Source organism: Scyliorhinus canicula, chromosome 10, assembly GCF_902713615.1.
Source record: "Scyliorhinus canicula chromosome 10, sScyCan1.1, whole genome shotgun sequence".
Taxonomy (NCBI): domain Eukaryota; kingdom Metazoa; phylum Chordata; class Chondrichthyes; order Carcharhiniformes; family Scyliorhinidae; genus Scyliorhinus; species Scyliorhinus canicula.
The window spans coordinates 126,341,798-126,362,463 of NC_052155.1; the positions used below are offsets into that span (position 1 = coordinate 126,341,798).

The 20,666-nt window shown below is 46.5% G+C and overlaps 1 long non-coding RNA gene across 1 annotated transcript in view; it reads right to left on the reverse strand.

The window, feature by feature from the left end:
* Positions 1-270: 270 nt before the first annotated feature.
* Positions 271-20,666, reverse strand: part of LOC119972660 — a 35,699-nt gene continuing 15,303 nt past the window's right edge. The window contains exon 3 of the long non-coding RNA XR_005462132.1: positions 271-575. This is a non-coding gene — a long non-coding RNA (uncharacterized LOC119972660). The remainder of the gene's footprint in view (positions 576-20,666) is intronic.

Sequence of the window (20,666 nt, forward strand, 5' to 3'; positions counted from 1 at the left end):
GGAGGCCGTGGACATCAAATTGAGCCACTGTGTCTTGAGCAAAGGGGATTAAAATTCACAGGAAAATGTAATTGATAGAACAAACAGGAGAAAAATATTTCTGAAAAATAATTTAACTGAGACAATTTACTAATGCCTATGGTATCGAATGTATGACTAAGTAGGTTTCACTATGAACCAGGGGACTTTGAACTGATTAAAACAACCTATGCCCCATTTACAATGAAGAGGTAACTCGGTCATACAACCTCATCGACATAGTCTGAGAAGTCTGGCATGCTGAGCTTTTATTCTAAAGGTTAAAATATGGCACTCTCTCATCATTTGGTAATTTTAATTGACTCTTCTAATAAAAGAGGTGAAGTTCCAATGTACATTTTGTTTGCAATTTGCTAGTGATATCAGAACTTTGCTCAGCAGCAAACTGTAAGCAGTCAGCATCACAAGGTCATACACGTGCATGTTCAGTGACGACTTTCCACGCTTGTTATCTGCAATGTAGCAAGTCCCAAGGTCACTCTGTTCGTTAGCAGTTGATCCTGCGAAGAGGTGAAGTTTCATGGAGATTGTGGTCTCTGCCAAAGACACAACAGTCATTTTCAAAATCAGACAAAGTGAGTGAGTTAGTGAACCAAAAAAAAACAGCTTATATGTTAAGGATCAGAAGTTAGATGAGCTCAGATCACAAAAAAACGACACCATAGTTCGAAACTATTCGAACTAAAGGGTCGGAGTGAGTTCTGAACAACATGAGAATCAGAAACCTCGGATAAATATTATGCCAGATTTAATGATTAACAATTCACCAGAGTTGGTAACCCTGGAAGTAACTTAACACATATGGCTTCTATTAAACACTGTACAATTCCATTTCATATGGTCATTAAAGCTCAGGCCAAAAATGATAGCACCTCTGTGTGAAATACAGAAAGCAATCTTTGGATGAATGGGATAAGCTCCAGGGAGAATCAAATGAGAAATATAATTTAAAAAACAAAGTACCAGCAAAAAATAGAAGTCGAGTATATTCCTATGAGTCTGAGAAATGGTGAAGAATAAGACCACAAAAGCGGTATAAAGAGATCAAAAAAACAACTTAAAAACCCATTTGTCTTCACAAATGATAGCTGTGGACAAATCTCAACCATTTTAGCTCGGTCAAGAGCCCATTATATGTTGAAACACTGTACAAAAAAACCTTATTATTTTAAAAAATAAATTTAGAGTGCCCAATTTTTTTTTCAGGGGCAATTAAGCGCGGCCAATCCACTTACTCTGCACATCTATTTAGGTTGTGGGGGTGAGACCCACGCAGACATGGGGAAATGTGCAAACTCCACACGGACAGTGACTCAGGGTTGGGATCGAACCCGGGTTATCGGCGCCAGGAGGCAGCAGTGCTAACCACTAAAACAAAACTTATTCTGAAGATGAAACTACCCTGAATATATTATGAAGATAATCTTTGCCTTTTAACAGAAAAAAAATAATATAACATGAGCCAGAAGAGCTGAATCATAGGGCATTTAAACATATTTGATTAATAAGTTAACCATTCCAAATGAGCTACTAATAATCAGGAAGCACATTTCCAGTTGTATAACTGAGCAGTAAGGACAGGTAACAATTTAGCCTATTATTGAAAATTATTATTCAGTCACCTCTGTGCGATAACCAGTTGTGAATCTCTCCCAAAGTGAAGTGACCTCCACAATCACTTTACAATAAAACAGAAAATGCTGCAAAAACCCAGTGGCCGGGGTACTCTGTCAGCCGCCGCCGAAATTGGGAAAGGTGATTGGGCGGAGAATAGGTTATGACGGCAAAATGGTGCCGGCTTCACACCAAATCTTCGGTGCCTCGACATCAGCTTCAATGCGTTCCACTCTGCACATACAGTAAACACCGTTTGCTTATCATTAGCAGGCCTGACCTGGAATTCTCCGGCGCCTCTGTGATGCTCCGTCTTCAGTGTGGGAAATTCCTGGGGCTGATTTAGCACAGGGCTAAATCGCTGGCTTTGAAAGCAGACCAAGGCAGGCCAGCAGCACAGTTCAATTCCCGCACCAGCCTCCCCGAACAGGTGCCGGAATGTGGCGACTAGGGGCTTTTCACAGTAACTTCATTTGAAGCCTACTTGTGACAATAAGCGATTTTAATTTCATTCATTCATTTTCATTTCATTTCATTTCAAATTCCTGATGGCGAGGTTCACTTGTGCATTTGAAAATTGGGAAATAGGTGGTTTTGCTAATGAGGACAGAGAGGAGAGAGGACATGGAGAGGCGCGACCATGGGCTGCCGGTCCTGACACTGGCCGGGCTGGCTGGGGGAGGGGTGTACCTGCCAGGGCCGGATGCGGTGGGGTGACAGTGGGACAGGCGTGGGGTTGGGATGGCCCCCCACTGGACCGGGGTGTCCAGCCATGGACTGCCATTGCCGTGACCTGCAAAGCAGCCATCTTGCTGCACCCACCGCGGCCCCTTGTTCTGCAGTGTGCAACCGGCCGTACGGGTGCCCCCACCCCATCACCCCTCGCACCCCAGTGCCCGCCCTCCACTCTACGGCCCAGCTCCGACCCTCCACCCCACTACCCTCTCACACCATCCTCCACCTAACCACCCCCCAGCCAGCCGCCACCCTCCAGCAGGGCATCACGTGTCCCGCCACAGGGTGGAGGCAGATGGAGGTCCCGGAGCGTACTGCTGCCCTGGGCAGTGCCAGCCAACGGTAACCTGGCTGCAGGGATGGGTGCCAGGGCAGAGGACCCTCAGTGCCGAGCACCGATGGGGCCAGTGGTGCAGGGATGGGGGGGGGGGGGGGGGGGGGGTGGGGACATGCAGAGGCAGAGTCTGCTGTGCCAACCAGGCCACCGTGTAGCTTGTTTGACCTCGTTGGGCACGGGGGTGTGCACCATACTAACATGATGGCCTTTCACGCCCTGCAGGCAATGGATACTGAAAAAACCCAGCAATGGTGGCCTTCCTCCAAGTTGCTGCAGCCGTGGGGGATGCACTGTGACTGAACGAGTTGAAGCTTCTCAAGGAGGAGGAAGTTGCAGCAGCTGAGTGTGCACCAGAGAAACAGGATGCAGCTGCTGAGGATGGAGAACTGGCCGCTCAAAATGCTGAGGAGGAGGAGGTGCAAAGAAGGCGCCACATGACGCCTCGTGTGTACCGGCAGCGCCTGTCATTTGAGAACCTGCCGGACCGGGCATGCCATTGAAGACTCTGGCTGAGCAAGGGGACACTGCAACATATCTGCCGGATCATGATGCACCTGGCACCGCAGGGGAATGGGGGAAGGACACCCACTCCCGGCGGTCGTCAAGGTAACGGTTGCCCTGAACCTTTATGCCATGGGCTCCTTCCAGGCGGTGAGTAGGATCTCACAGAGTTTGGTGCACAGGTGTATCTGTGCCGTAACAGAGGCCCTATCTGCCCAGTCGGCACAATACATTAATTTGAATGTGGACCGAGCCCACAGGGATGCCTGGGCAGCGGGGTTTGCTGCAATTGTCGAGATGCCCCAGGTCTAGTGGTGATTGACAGGATGCATGTTGTCCTATGAGTACCAGCAGATGCCAGGCCGATCTTCACAAACCGATAAGGGTTCCACTCGATGAGCATGCAGCTGGTCTGTAACCATCAGCTGTGGATAATGCATATCTGCATCCAATACCCGGGCAGTGTGCATGACGCCTTCATCATGTCACACTCGCCAGTTCCAGGCCTCTTCAGGGCGCATCTTCATCTGGGGGTTAGCTACTGGACGACAGGAGTTATACACTGTGCAGGTGTCTGATGACGCCTACCCGGAGGTCACAGACTGATGCTACAACGACGCCCATGCTGTGACCAGGGGCGTGATCGAACTGTGCTTCAGCATCCTGAAGATGCAGTTCAGGTGCCTGTACCGCTCTGGAGGGAGTCCTCCCGCATAGCGCTGGGAGGGTCGCCCGCATCATGGTGGCCTGCTGCATCCTTCACAACATCACGCAGCAGATAGGGGACGTGCTGGAGGAAGAGGATAAACATTAGTCCTTCCAACGTGAAAGATGTAGAGGAGGGCGAGGATAGGCAGGACATGGGACCCGGATAAGCACGGGACGCCTGGCCATGCGGTGTTGGCCTGGGTGACACACATGGCCAGTAACAACCTCTAGCTCCTGCACGCAGTTTGGCTGGATGCTCACCAACAACCCTGGCTCTGCGATTTCATGGCCACAATGGACGGCACCATCAGTTTCAGAAGCCCAAAATCTGTCTGAACGGCACCTACTTCCTGGGATGAAGTTTCAGACTGTGGTGGGTGAAAAATTATTTTTGACGTTAGACCGCAGAGCCAGTTATTAACTTGCAGCTGACTCCAAATGAAAAGACAAAGCTGCTGTACCTGACCTGTGACAGCATGCCAAAAACACACCAAAAGCCCACGAGGCTGACAGCATTCTGAAGTAGCATCTCCCAGGAGTATCCAGTGCTGAGTAAAACAAGCATTTTGTTGCTATTGCATATCACAACAACCTACATGTGCAAGATTGGATTTTCCATTCTCGGAAAGATGTAGATGGCACAGTGGAACTGGCAGAAGTCTGCACTTGATACATGCATTGCTCTCTCCTCCTGTGAACCTGATTAAGATGAGATTGTGAGGACCAAACAGGCTCCCATTTTGCATTAAAGGTGTGGGTTGCGAAGGTCGATTGGTTGGCAAAAGTGAATCCCAGGAATCAAAGATTTGAAAAACACTATCATGGAGTACAGGAGCAAGGAGGTTGTGTTAATTTGTGTAGACACGAGTTCGACCTCAGCCTCTCAGCGCTGCATTTTCAGAAGGATGTGAAGGCATTAGAGAGAGTGCAGTAAAGATTTGCAAGAATGGTTTCAGGGATGAGAAATTTCAGTTATGAAGATAGATTGGAGAAGTTAGGACTATTTTCCTTGGAGAAAGGAAGGTTGAAAGGAGTATCGAGACAGGTGTTTAAAGTCATGAGGAGATGGAGAGAATAGATCAGAGAAACTGATCCCAGTCATGAATGGATTGAGAATGAGAGGGTACAGATTTAAAATAATGAGCTTAAGAAGCAAAATCAACCTGAGGGGGAACCTTCCCACACAGCGAGTGGTTAAGGTCTGGAATGCACTGCATGAGAATGTGGTGGAGACAGGGTGAATCAAATCATTCAGAAGGGAATAGACTGTCATTGAAAAGAAGAACATGCAGAGCTATGGCAAAGAGGCCATTGCAGATACAATGAGCGAATGGCCTCTTTCTGTGTAGCAATTCTGTGATTCTCTCTCCACAGATGCCGCCAGGCAGGCTGCATTTTTCCAGCACTTTCAATTTTTATTTCAGATTTCCACGATCTGCTGTATATTGCTTTTATTTCGTAATATTTCTGCCAGTTAACCCTTGCAGTGGCACAGATGGTGTGCATGCTCGGTAAAACTCACGTCAAACGTTAATGCAATGTAATCATGTCAATTTTTCAGAACCTCAGTTGTTGAAGAAGCACTTTTTGGGGCACTTACTTAGCCAATGGAAAATTCATTTTTACAATTTCTGTCCCAATTCTGATATGGGCAGTGGAATGCCTCTGATGGTACAGTTGGTAAAAGCAGAGAAGAAATGAAACACACAGGGGAGAAGGCACTAAATTCCTAGGCTGTTGGATGATTTAATCTAGGGTGACAATAGGGAGACTAACTTGCCCTCAGCAACCTTTCAGCTGCTCTTCATTATCCAGGGACCAAAGCTGGAAAATCCATATATATGAATGGAAACTTAAGGATATAAGAAATAGGAGAGTGAGGAAGCCATACAGTCCTGCCTGTCTGCTCTGCCATTTCATAAGTTCATGGCTAATTCCTGGCCTAAATTCCAATTATAAATTATAATCTTTATTAGTGTCACAAGTAGGCATACATTAACACTGCAATGAAGTTACTGTGAAAAGACCCTAGTCGCCACATTCCGACGCCTGTTCGAGTACACAGAGGGAGAATTCAGAATGTCCAAATGACCTAACAGCACGTCTTTTGGGACTTGTGGGAGGAAACCGGAGCACCCAGAGGAAACCCACGCAAACACTCGGAGAGTGTGAAAACTCCGCACTGACAGTGACCCAAGCTGGGAATCGACCCTGGGACCCTGGCGCTGTGAAGCAACAGTGCTAACCACTGTGCCACCGTGCAATTTCCAGGTCGATCCCCATAACTCTTAATTCTCTCAGAGTGCGGAAGTCTGTCAATCCCAGCCTTGAATGTGTCCATTTTCATCTCTCTGTGATAGAGGAATCCAACGATTCACAACCCCCCAGTAAAGAAATCTCTGCTTTTCTCAATCCCAAATGGCAATTCCCTAATCCCGAGTCTATGGCAGTCGATGGAAACTGCCTCTCAGTTCCTAGACCACCAAACACTCTCAGAATGTTGTGGTTCAATTAGATCATCTCTCTTTCTTCTAAACCCCAGGGAGTATTGGCCTATTCTACCCAATTCCTCCGCATGGGATAGTCATTTCTTCTCAGAAATCAACCTAGTGAACTTTGCTGCATTCCCTCTAAAGCAAGTATATTGTTTCTTAAAAATGGAGATCAAAACTAGACACAGTACTCTAGACTGGTCTCAGCCAATGTCTGCACTCCAATCCTCTCCAGCAAAGGTCAAGATACAATCTACCTTCCTAATTTCTTGCTGTGCCTGCCTGCTTATATTCTTTGTTTCATGTACAAGAACACCCTAATCCCTTTGACCACCAGCATGCAGGGCAGCACAGTAGCATTGTGGATAGCACAATTGTTTCACAGCTCCAGGGTCCCAGGTTCGATTCCGGCTTGGGTCACTGTCTGTGCGGAGTCTGCACATCCTCCACGTGTGTGCGGGATTTCCTCCGGGTGCTCCGGTTTCCTCCCACAGTCCAAAAATGTGCAGGTTGGGTGGATTGGCCATGATAAATTGCCCTTAGTGTCCAAAATTGCCCTTAGTGTTGGGTGGAGTTACTGGGTTATGGGGATAGTGTGGAGGTGTTGACCTCGGGTAGGGTGCTCTTTCCAAGAGCCGGTGCAGACTTGATGGGCCAAATGGCCTCCTTCTGCACTGTAAATTCTATGAACGGTTCTATCTAATAATTTCTAACTATTTAAAAATATTCTGATTTTCTATTTTTCCTAGCAAAATGAACAGCATCACATTTTCCCACATTATACTACTTTTATGCATCAAAGAATGCACCCTGCTGGTGAAACATCACGTGATCTGTAGTGACGCCAGCAGTGTCTTTTGCATGGGGCATCAGTTCTCCATCTTACATTGTGTGAGCAACATATCCGAATAAACCCCTCATTGTGTTTGTAAGAAACCCAAGGTTGTGGCCCTTCTGTACCTTTTCCTTTTGCCACACTTAGAGAACATACCAAAAGGGAAAACTAGCGACACGATTGCGGCAAGAAAAAAAACTTGCTGAGGCAAACATCGTCAGCAGGAAAAGTGGAAACAACGACAAGAATGAAAAAAGATTCTCGGGACCAGACTTAATGTCGGGTGAAGAAAAAGCCACTGATGCTGAAGGTTTAAAAGAAAACGTGGCTCACAACCATGAGTAAGCAGTGAATGGTAGAACCCTCAAGGGTATTGACAGTCAGAGAGATCTAGGGACTGTGCACGTGGTGAAGTGAAATGGGCTACGGGAACGGGGATTCAAATATCTTCCAACTCTGCCAGCCACTACTCAGGAAAAAGACAAGCCACAGACAGGAAAAAAGGAAAATTTTGAGTTTGCATTGTGGATAAGGAGGTCTCTTATTTCATACATCAAAGAGAAATGAAGGGGTGGAAGGTTGGTTGAAGGATAGACACTGGGAGCCAATATCCAGAATGGCGGGAAAAACAGGCACCATGGATGCATTTGATGAAAACGGTTAGAACTTGTACGAAGAGAGATTTCAACTTCATCTCATAGCTAATCAAACATAGAATCATAGAATCCCTACACTGCAGAAGGAGGCCATTCGGCCCATCGAGTCAGCACTGACCTTCTGAACGAGCACTCTACCCATATCCACTCACCCAACCACCCCTCCCTACCCCCGTAACAACATAACCTAATCTGCACATTCCTGGACGCTAATGGACATTTTATCATGACCAATCCACCTAACCTGTATATCTTTGGACTGTGGGAGGAAACCGGAGCACCCGGAGGAAACCCACGCAGACATGGGGAGAATGTACAAACTGCACAGAGACAGTGACCCAAGGTTCGAATTGAACTTGGGTCCTTGGCGCTGTGAGGCAGCTGTGCTAACCACTGTGCCAACATGCCAACCATTATTCTGTTTTTCACGCCTTCATTTAGATGATTAGATCTCCTGCCGACAGCAGGCTGAGTCACATTCAAAAGAATAAAACATTTTGTTGCGCATACAAAGCACTTTTCACAGCTGGGTTGCACAGTGGTTAGACATAGAACATACACCTAGAACATTCAGTGCAGAAGGATACCATTCGGCCCATCGAGTCTGCACTGACCCACTTAAGCCCTCACCTCCATCCTATCCCCATAACCCAATAACCCCTCTTAACCACTCATGGGAGGAAACCGAAGCACCCAGAGGAAATCCCCACAGGGAGGAAGTGCAAACTCCACGAGACAGTCGCCCAAGGTCGAAAATTAATCCGTATCCCTGATGCTGTGAGGCAGCAATGCTAACCTGGCCAGCACGGTAGCACAAGTGGAGGGCCGAAGGGCCTGTTCCTGTGCTGTACTTTTCTTTGTTCTTTGTTCTTTGTAAGCAGAACAGCAGTTCAAAAACTTGACATTGTGGGGAGTGGGCCTGGGTGTCGTGCTTTTTCAGACGATTGGTGCAGAATGGCCTCCTTCTGTACTGTAGGAATTCTATGATTCATTTATTTTTATTAAAAAAAAAAAAATTTAGAGTATCCAATTCCTTTCTTTCCAATTAAGGGGCAATTTAGTGTGGCAATTCATCGATCTTGCACATCTTTTTGGATTGTGGGTGTGAGACCCACGCAGGCATGGGGGGAATGTGCAAACTCCACACGGACAGTGACCCGGGGGCAGGATCGAACCCGGGTCCTCAGTGCTGTGGGATTCTACGGTTCTATGAGATAAGTGCTGTGCACCGAACAAGCTTCACCTCTTCCATGACTTTGAGGTTAGTGATGCTATTTTCGCTTTCTTGGGGGCCTCGCTTAACTTCACTCATATTGAGTGCCGGTAACAAAACTGCGCCAAGGCTGGACATGGGAAGCAGGCAAAGGTTGGAGGGGGTATATGGTGGAGTAAAGTCTGGGCAAGGGACGCAGGTTAAACAAGGAAAGGAGGAAGGGAAGGGTGTCCAGGGAAGGGCGAGTGGAGTGTCTGCGGAAATGGGGTGAGTGTCTTAGAGCACTGAGTCAGTGGTGTCAAAAGTGGAGCCCTGGGGGTTGCACTCAGGGCACTGGTAATGGGAGGGAACAGTTATAGTCAGAGGCGCAGGTCTAGTTTGATGGTCTGGTAGGTGAAGGTAATAATTATAATGTTTATTAGTGTCACAAGTAGGCTTACATTAACACTGCAATGAAGTTACTGTGAAAATCCTCAAGACGCCACACTCCGGCGCCTGTTCGGGTACGCTGAAGGAGAATTCAAAATGTCCAATTCATCTAACTAGCATGTCTTTCGGGACTTGTGGGACGAAACTGGAACACCCGGAGGAAACCCATGCAGGCACAGGGAGAATGTACAAACTCCACAGAGACAGTGACCCAAGGCTGGAATTGAACACGGGTCCTTGGTGCTGCGAGGCAGCAGTGCTAACCACTGTGCCAACGTGCCAGCCATAGAGGTTCTGTTTTTCATGCCTTGATTTAGATGGTTAGATCTCCTGCCGACAGCAGGCTGAGTCACATTCAAAAGAATAAAACATTTTGTTGCACATACAAAGCACTTCTCACAGCTGGGTTGTACAGTGGTTAGACATAGAACATGCACATAGAACATACAGTGCAGAAGGAGGCCATTCGGCCCATCGAGTCTACACCGACCCACTTAAGCCCTCACCTCCACCCTATCCCCAGTTGCAGTGTGATTTTGGTTTCGTTTTCAGAGGTGGATAGCTGCATTCAAAGCAAGCAGCTGTATAATGATCTATCTCTACTAGCTAAGGAATGTCTCCAGATCATTGATGATTTCAAAGTAATACCTGTTTCTGTAGAGCATTTAAACCTACTGTCTTTATTTTAAAAAGGATTTAACTTGTGGATGTTGTTTGGAAAGTTATCAAGGGTTATCTATAGAGTACTGTATCATTTTGGAGGGTGGTCAGGATTGGTTGTTGATAAACTGTTTACTGTGTGTTTATAAAATATTAACAGGATTCATAGAATAAACATTGTTTGGTTTTAAACATACTTCAACTCTCTGTTGCATCACACCCGTAAAGTGGGCCCTTGTGCTCCCCATAACCAAAATCTATTTAAAGTTGTGGGTCAGGTGAACTCCATGATATATTTTGGTGCACTCTAAACCCTGACCCATAATAGTACCCATTATACTACCTCAGAAACTAGGGAGCAACTTTTAAAACTACAAGACAGGATGACCAACGTGCATGAGAAAAATACAGGTACAGAATTACGAAGTATAAAGTTGAGATAATACAAGTTGACATCCGGATCCCACAGAAGGTATGTGGCAACCAGCCAAAATGACAAGGAATTGTTCAGAACTATTGTCCGAGAAGGTCAATACACACAAATGCCCAATGGCAAACCATAATGAAGGACAAATCAGATCCATTCCAGCTCCTCAATCTCCATACAGTTCTATTCCATCTAGGACAAGATTCCAGGAGCAGCATCCAAGAACGACAATCCCGTAGATCACTATGAGCAATTAAAGAAATCTCCAGACATGCCACTATCACGAGATCTGGGCATATCAGCAGATTACCTTCACAATTTAGGCACTCGTAGATTTATCAGTTCTACACACATGTCCTGGTAACTAAACATGAACATGCATTGTAAATAGTTTCATTTCTTTGGAAGGGGGAAAATTACAGCATCTTTTTTAAAAATGCTGTAATATGCCTTTAAGAAGGGAAATGTATCATGTGATCCTTTCTTAGTTTCACTCTTGCTTTGAGCAGATCACACATAGCTCTGAAGTATTCTGGGCGGAATTCTCCCATCGGGAGACAAACCGCCGACGCTAGAGTGAAACCCGGAGTGTTTCCCTCCGGCGTCGGAGGCCGCTCCTCGCCCCCTATTCCACTCCCCCCCAGGGGGGCTAGGAGCGGCGGCGCGTGAATTCCGCGCGCCGGGCCTTGACGCTTGTGTCAAAGCGGCGCCGAAGTGACGTCAGCCACGCATGCGCGGTTGCCGTCTTCCCCTCCGCTGCCCCGCAAGACATGGCGCCTTGATCTTGCGGGGCGGCAGAGGGAAAAGAGTGCGTCCTTTAGAGACGCCGGCCCGACGATTGGTGGGCACCGATCGCGGGCCAGACATCTGCTGAGCACCCCCGTGGTGCTCGATCCTCCCTCCGCCCCCCACAGGCCCCACATTCACCGGTCGCGCGCTGTTCACGCCGGCAGCGACCAGGTGTGGTTGGCGCCGGCGTGAACCGGTCGGGTTCGGCAAGCCGCTCGCCCCATTTGGGCCGAAGAATCGGCGGTCACCGATTCTCCGAGCGGCCTGTCGCAAAACGCGACACGCCATTTTGGGGGGGGGGGGGGAGAATCGCAGGGGGTGCCAGGGCGGTGTGGCGTGATTCGCCGGGCCCTCCCGCAACTCTCCCCCCTGCCGTGGGGTGCGGAGAATCGCGCCCTCTATGTTTATAACCATGTCTAACTGTTCCCATATTCCTAGTCTTAATAAATGAACATGCAATATGTTAACCCAATCCTTCATGAGTAACTGGTGCCTTGTGCCTTGTATAGTAAATAAGCCCACAGTTATTATAATAACATGAAACCTCCCACCTTCCGTTTGCTATCAATTTGAGCTCATCCAACACTCTGCTGCCTGTATCCGAGCTCACAAAACACCTTGTTCGCCCATTATTACACTTGTGCTCGCTGACCTACTTTGGCTTCCAGTCTACCAATGTCTCACTCTTGCAAGTCTTTTCCCTGTGTCCATATCACTTCATTACCTTGCCCTTCCTTATCACTGTAACCCATGACCAGTCCCACAATCCTCTGAGACTTTGGAGTCCTCTCTCACTAGCCACTCATGCATTTCACAACTTTGCCTCTCTGTTGTGACTGCCCTCTGGCATCTAGGCCCTTGAAATCACTCCCTAAAACTGTCCATCTCTCACTCCTCCTTTAAGATGTTACTTAAAAACTCACTCTCAAAGCAAACTTTGCATCATCTGCTCTGATGTATTTTCTTGGGCTTGGTGCCATTTTTTGTTGATTCTGCTTCTTTGATGTCCTTCTAAATTAGAAGTTTCACGTTAATGCAAATTGTTGCTGCAGCTTTTATATATCGCCACATGTGATTTTCTTTGTAGTCTCTCAGAATATTGTTGGAGGAACTTACTATTAGAACATAGAACAGTACAGCACAGAACAGGCCCTTCGGCCCTCGATGTTGTGCCGAGCCATGATCACCTTACTCAAACCCACGTATCCACCCTATACCCGTAACCCAACAACCCCCGCCCTTAACCTTACTTTTTAGGACATTACGGGCAATTTAGCATGGCCAATCCACCTAACCCACACATCTTTGGACTGTGGGAGGAAACTGGAGCACCCGGAGGAAATCCACGCACACATGGGGAGGACGTGCAGACTCCGCACAGTCAGTGACCCAGCTGGGAATCGAACCTGGGACCCTGGAGCTGTGAAGCATTTATGCTAACCACCATGCTACCATGCTGCCCTCGGATTGTCCTATTGTCAACAGGACTTCCAGATGTCCTGCAATTTCCATTAAAGATTAATTTATTTCTAATTTAGTAATATTGTATTGTCCCCAACTACCAAATATGCATCAGGTGAATCAGGAAAAGTATTTTAAAAATCTTTTATTACAAACTATGATGAACTTTTATCCATCTTCGATGCTCGAATTGGTGTAGTGCATTTGATAAATCATTGCAACCGTAGCCAAAGATTTAATAGAACCACATGGCCATGCCCCCATTGTGTCTGAGCCGACCACTTGAAAGAACCATGGTCTCTACTCATCTCCGCTTCAGGTATTTATCCAGTTTTTGGTACTCATAATGTGACATGAGCATTTTAACGTATCTTCCATGGCAGAATTAAGCAATGGAATGAAAATACCATAGTGCATTCATTCACAATTAATCAATGCAGCCAGATCTGTTGTGAACTTTTATGGAAAGTACCCCAGCATTTGTACGGTAGCATTGTGGATAGCACAATTGCTTCACAGCTCCAGGGTCCCAGGTTCGATTCCGGCTTGGGTCACTGTCTGTGCGAAGTCTGCACATCCTCCCCGTGTGTGAGTGGGTTTCCTCCGGGTGCTCCGGTTTCCTCCCACAGTCCAAAGATGTACAGGTTAGGTGGAGTGGCCATGATAAATTGCCCTTAGTGTCCAAAATTGCCCTTAGTGTTGGGTGGGGTTACTGGGTTATGGGGATAGGGTGGAGGTGTTGACCTCGGGTAGGGTGCTCTTTCCAAGAGCCGGTGCAGACTCGATGGGCCGAATGGCCTCCTTCTGCACTGTAAATTCTATGATAATTTGTAATTTTACTTTTTATCTTCAGGGAGTGTTGCACTGTTGGAAGTGCTGTCTCTCAGATAAGGTGTTATTACATGGCCCCGTCCACCAATCAGGAAGGGAAAGCTTGCATGACTGTAATTTGAAGAAAGGCATAGAAAGTCTGGCCAATATTTATTGGTGTACCAACATCACCAAAAACAGATTGTGTCATCATTAGTACATTACCGTTTGTGGAAAATCGCTGTGCACAATTCCAGTGCCTTGTTTCTTATATAACTACCGTGTCTATGGTTTAAAAGCACTTAATTGGCTGTAAAGCACTTTGGAATACCCTGAGCTTGTAAAAGACCCTCATTCTTTCATTTATATCAGACTGTTTAGAAGGCCTATAGAGCAACTCGCTATCTGGGCTGCAGTTTACCAGCTGTCTGAAGACAGTTTGGAAGGTGGGAAGTGATGACCATCAATTCAGTTGAGACAGTTTGTACCAAAGAACAGTGGCTTTAATCAACTAGATGTGTGCCAACCTGTAGCTTCTCCCGCACTGAGAGCCTGTCTCAGATTGGCCGGTTATATACCTCCTCAGAGGGGCGGAGCCACAGGCGGAGCCAACAGCAGCATCAACACAACAATTCAACAGCAACAGTAACAGTAACAGTAACCACAGTAAGTATATATAATAGTGGATGTCGATGACAATAATAATAATAGAACAACAGTGAGTATATACAATAACCATACGTGGCTCACCACATTCACCCCCTGTTAAGAAAATAAAGTCCGGCGGGGGTGAAGTGGGCTCACAGGTTAAGTCTCACAGGAGCCCGTATCATCTGCTGCGAGCGCCGCAGCCCCGGCTGCGGTGTGGGCACAGGTGTCGAGACCATCTGCTCCGTGAGCATGTCATCCTCACAACAGGGTCCCGGACAAGGCGCCGGCGCAGGGGCGGAGCTAGTGGATCCAGGGAGGAATGTTGGTGTAGATGGGGAGGTAAACGGAAGGGGTGCGGTGATGGTGGGCGTGGGGGTACTCAAGGAGCCAGGTCCCAGGGGGAGACTGTGTCCTGCCGTCCGTCGCAATGTGCCACGTAGGCATACTGAGGGTTCGCGTGAAGGAGCTGGACCCTCTCGACCAGGGGGTCACCTTATGGCTCCTCACGTGTTTCCGGAGTAGGACAGGCCCAGGCGTTGTTAGCCAGGACGGAAGCGCGACCCCGGAGATCGACGTCCTGGGAAAGACAAATAGCCGGTCGTGAGGGGCCTCATTTGTTGCAGTACACAAGAGTGACCGGATGGATTGGAGCGCATCGGGGAGGACCTCCTGCCAGCGGGAGACTGGGAGACGTCTAGACCATAGGGCCAGGAGGACAGCCTTCCAGACCGTAAAATACTCCCTCTCCACCTGCCCGTTTCCCCGGGGGTTGTAGCTGGTAGTCCTGCTCGAGGCGATGCTCTTACTGAGCAAGTACTGCCGCAGCTCATCACTCATAAAAGAGGCGCCCCGATCGCTATGTATGTAGGTAGGGAAACCGAACAGGGTGAAGATACTGCGCAGGGTCTTGAGAAAGTACGCGTTACGGTCAGTGGAGGGGAGGGGCCCTTTGAAATCCATGCTGAGGCTTTCAAAGGGGTTGGAGGACTTCACCAGGTGGGCCTTGTCTGACCAATAGAAGTGTAGTTTGCACTCCGTGCAGATATTCAGCCAGCGACTCACTCTGGTGCTGGCGCCGCGTGGTCAGGAGGTATCGAGAGAGTACCTCGTTCACTGGCCTTACAAACTGTTCTTTGAGCAGCTCCACTTGGAGCTTATTAATAATAATAATAATAATAATAATAATAATACAACAACCGTGAGTATATACAATAGCCATACGTGGCTCACCACAGGAAGTTTGGAAAAATGGCAACGGAAGACATTGAGAGGGGAGCCCACATGTTGGCACTGCCACAGGATATTATCATAGGTGGGAATGCCGAAGTTGGGAGTCTGTCAGGTATGTTGAGGCATCCTCCCAGTGGCTTCACACCAGGTAAGGTGGAAGGACAACCTTTCTTTGAGGAGATTTCTTGGAGGGACCCCTGTGGCAATGACCACCCTTATACTGCTGGAGAGGTTTACCCTTCTGATCTCTGGCCCTACTTGCCTGCCTGGCGCTGGCGCATTAAATAAAAATTCTTACCAACCCTGCAAAGGTGCCTCAACCTGGAGATATGATCTCCTTCTCCCTGCAATACAATCACTCTGCAGTGACCATCTCCATTAGTGGTGTTTCCAGGTCTGCAGGGTTGTTGGCTCTCTGGGCCAGCAGCTCCAAGAGGTGGGCTACCATCCACAATGGAACAGCAGCCACAATGGCAGCCTCATAATAGGCTGCGATTGATAAATGTTGATCCGATAATGGCATTGCAATATTGTGCCCATGGCGTATCTTCCTCATACATAATGTCATTATAAAAAAACATCAGAGTAGGCATAGCTCAGGTGAGTTGTTGCAGTGAGAAATGAGTGCCTTGCAACTTCTGAAAATACTTTAAATAATCTAAGAGAAGGTTAATAAGATATAAAAGAAGTTTTAAAAACAGGAAAAAGGTCATGAACAATTTTGCACATACACCGTTCCACAAAATGAATGTCCCAAGTCTAAAGCAAGAGACAGTCTCAGAGTTTTGGAGGGGAGGACCTACGGTTCCTCCTTGATGAGGTGAAGAGGAGGCATGAGTGATTGTTGGGGTCTGAGGGGGCAAAGAATGGCCAGGAAATTATCGTGGCATCAAAGAGTGAAGTGGCAGAGGCCCTCATTACAACCTTCATGGTCCCATTGTCAGGAAGAAATACCAGCTTATGATTGCGAAAGATCAAAGAGCCAGTGAGCAATAACATAACAAATGAGAGGAGTTCTTCTCTATGGGTGGAATAAAGTAGGCATTCCGCTGATTTCCAGGTGTGGGATAAATATGTTTTCAGTAATTAAGATGTATTCAGTTTATTTTTCCCTTGTTTAACGTAGATTTGTAAACACGTTGCTTCTTTATCTGTTCCTGGCCGGGTTTGGTGACTTGTTATAAGTATCTTTCTTGGGGATGTGCCATTAAATGCCATCTGGGTACCAAATATTATTACTTTGACATGTGAGTCATAGTCCATGTGAATATTTAACTCTGTAAATCCACGCAGAGACAAAACATCGCAAAATGTAGCCACATTTACCCTCAACAAGTATACAATCAGAAACATCACTATTTTCACATCATCTCATTCAAAGCATTGTAGCACCATTGCAAAGCACCAGAACATGGTAGATTGATAGCAGTATATGGAGAAGGATGAATTATTCCAGCCATGACATTAGGATTGTTTTATATCAAACTGGAGAGTGATAACCACTTATCTCATTCAGTTTTGCTTCGTTCTGACTGCACAGCTAACATCTTTATTTTCAAGTTACATGTTATTGTACAAGAAAGGTACAACTGTGCAATTCACAAGGTCACTCCTCCCACTCACTTCATTGGGAAACAGAATGTTCCAAGGTTGCAAATTAACACTGAGTCACTAGACGGGGGCCAATACATTTGGCAGTAGACCAACAAAAGTGGGAATACAATCAGTCTGCTGGACCAACAAAATTATCTAACACACACCCATTCTTTTGTACACAACTAGTTGTTCATGCAAGTTTATTTTTACAAGACATCTCCAAGAAATACCTGTCTATTGCTACAATCATGATGTTTATAAGATTATTACATTTTAGGATTGTAACTTTAAATTTAGGGTAAATGAAAGAAGGCATATGGGCTGTTCTGAAGTCTGCCTGATACTAAGCCTGGATGGTTTGATTGTTGGAGATCAAAGGAAGGTTTAGATAGTTTTTACTGAGAAAGAGGTGCAAGATATTTATGCTTGGAGACATGGTGTTAAGAACTGGGGAAAAATTAAGATTAAAGAAATGAAATAATCTTTATTAGTGTCACAAGTAGGCTTACATTACCACTAAAATTAAGTTACTGTGAAAATCCCCAAGTCACCACATTCCGGCACCTGTTCGGGTGCACTGAAGTAAAATTCAGAATGTTCAATTCACCTAACAAGCACGTTTTTCGGGACTTTGTGGGAGGGAACTGCAGCACCCAGAAAAAACAAACGCAGGGAGAATGTCCAGACTACGCACAGCCAGTGACTCAAGCCGGGAATCGATCCCGGGTCCCTGGCACTGTGAAGCAACAGTGCTACCCACTGTGTTACCGTGCCGCCCATATTGGGGAAAAACAAAATAAATCAGGGATTCGATAAGAGCAGCTGTCTGAACAAATTTTGGGATGCGAATTAGCAAATCAGTGAGAAAGGCAAGTGTTTACCGAGGTGACGAGAGGAAAACAATGGGGTATAGAAGAGGTAGCTTCAAGAGATAAGAAAATTGACAATTACATGCTAAAAGCTGACTCAACTGGTTGGATAAAATCAAAGGGAAAGAATTATATATCCATAGAATAATAATAATAATCTTTATTGTTACATGTAGGCTTACATTAACACTGCAATGAAGTTACTGTGAAAATCTCCTAGTCGCCACACTAGGGCGCCTGGTCCGGTAGACAGAGGGAAAATTCAGAATGTCCAAATGACCTAACAGCACGTCTTTCAGGACCAGAGGCAGACACGGGGAGAACGTACAGACAGCACACAGACAGTGACCCAAGTCGGGAATCGAACCTGGGACCCTGGAGCTGTGAAGCAACAGTGCTAACCATGGTGCTACCATGCTGCCCTGACAATGACTGGGGAAAGGCAGACAGTCGCATCTACCATCGCTACCATCACAGTCACACCCAGTTTTAGAAACAATCTCCAGAAAAAAAGTACCAGATTTCGCCTTCGCTGAAACTGAAGACGGTTTTCTCATACTTGGCAAATAGCCTGTGCATGGCAACTATCTGCTGGATTTAGCTCATAGCATTATATAATGTTGGATGTTGTTTGGGATCAAAGGGGAGTCTAGGAGTTCAGAATGTAGGTGTTTGGGAACCAAAGGGTAACTTCATGTAATACTGTGTACGTACAGCCATCAGCGTAATTAAGTGTTGTAGTGTATTGTAGCCCTTCTGTTGTATGTTTTTTTTCCTTTTAAGTTAATAAATATTCTTCATTAATTGTTCACACAATGACTAGACTACTTCTCCCTGGTTCACATATTTCTTCTCACAGTATACCAAATTGACAATATACACCACTAAGAACCTGTATGCTAAGTTACCTTTTTGGGTTTTGGATTACTCTTGCATTTAACATCAGCGAGGTTCTTAACTGTAACATTCTCTGAGTTCATCATGAGTAGATCCTAAGTCTCCCAGACTCCCAGATAGGTGTTGTTGGTATTGGATTGTAAACAGATATAATGCAAGTCATTCATTTCCTTCTAAGATGAAAGAGATTTGGGATCAAAGATAGCTAATTAGCATTTCTACCTTAGCTACAAGGTAGCGTGGTACATTGGCGAGACCATGCAGACGCTGCGACACCGGATGAACAGACATCGCGTGACAATCACCAGGCAGGAATGTTCCCTTCCAGTCAGGGAACACTTCAGCAGTCAAGGGCATTCAGCCTCTGATCTCCGGGTAAGCGTTCTCCAAGGCGGCCTTCAGGACACGCGACAACGCAAAATCGCCGAGCAGAAACTTATAGCCAAGTTCCGCACACATGAGTGCGGCCTCAACCGGGACCTTGGATTCATGTTGCATTACATTCACCCCCCACCATCTGGCCTGGGCTTGTGAAATCTTACCAACTGTCCTGGCTTGAGACAATTCAGACCTCTTTAACCTGGGGTTACCCCTGTCTCTGGATCTGTAAAGATTTAATTACCTGCAAATGCTCGCACTCAAAGCATTTTCTTGCATGTTTGACTTTGTCCATATATACGTTTCTGGAACATACCTCTTCATTCACCTGAGGAAGGAGCAGTGCTCCGAAAGCTAGTGATTTGAAACAAACCTGTTGGACTTTAACCTGGTGTTGTAAGACTTCTTACTGTGCTTACCCCAGTCCAATGCCGGCATCTCCATATCTTAGGTACAAGGTTAATGTGTTTCACATTGCCATGGGGAAGAGGGCATAAGAAACCATTTTTGAGATAAGATTACAGGCTTCCCTATAAATAAATGTGTATATCGACAGCAGTAGATTTGGGATTGTCTGCAGCCTGGTGAGGGGCAGAGAGCAGGAGAAAGTGGCAGCCAGTTTTACACCTGAAGCAGAGAAAATGCTGACTCTATTGTTCATCATACATAATGTAGATGGAGAGTCTGTGCTCAGATGGCAGAGATACAGTTCATTAGGCTATAAAGGCGATTTGAAGAATCACTTAGCTTGTGCTGGAGGGATGGAATCTCCAGTGTAATCCTCACAGGGAAAGTTAGATCTGGGATCAAGGTTTACTTTGCTGGGAAACATAAGCAAACCATTGGGAGCTGAAAATAACTTGAGACTCGTTCCTGGATGATGATGTGCCCACTTAAGGGACAATGCATCGAATAACTGAGTTGAAATATACGTTTTCGCCAATATTAATAATAATCGTTATTATTGTCACACGTAGGCTTACATTAACACTGCAATGAAGTTACTGTGAAAATCCCCCTAGTCGCCACACTGGGGCGCCTGTTCAGGTACACTGAGGGAGAATAAAAAATGTCCAAAATCACCTAATAGCAAGTCTTTTGGGACTTGTGAGAGGAAACTGGAGCGCCCAGAGGAAACCTACGCAGACACAGAGAGAATGTGCAGACTCTGCACAGACAGTGACCCAAGTCGGGAATCGAACCCGTGCCCCTGGCGCTGTGAAGCAACAGTACTAACCACTGTGCTGCCGTGCCATCCATAATCAACTGATGTGTGGCCATGTCTGAATTTGGTCCCAGCAGCCCCCTCACAAATCCCACGTCATCCTAATTCAGTGCA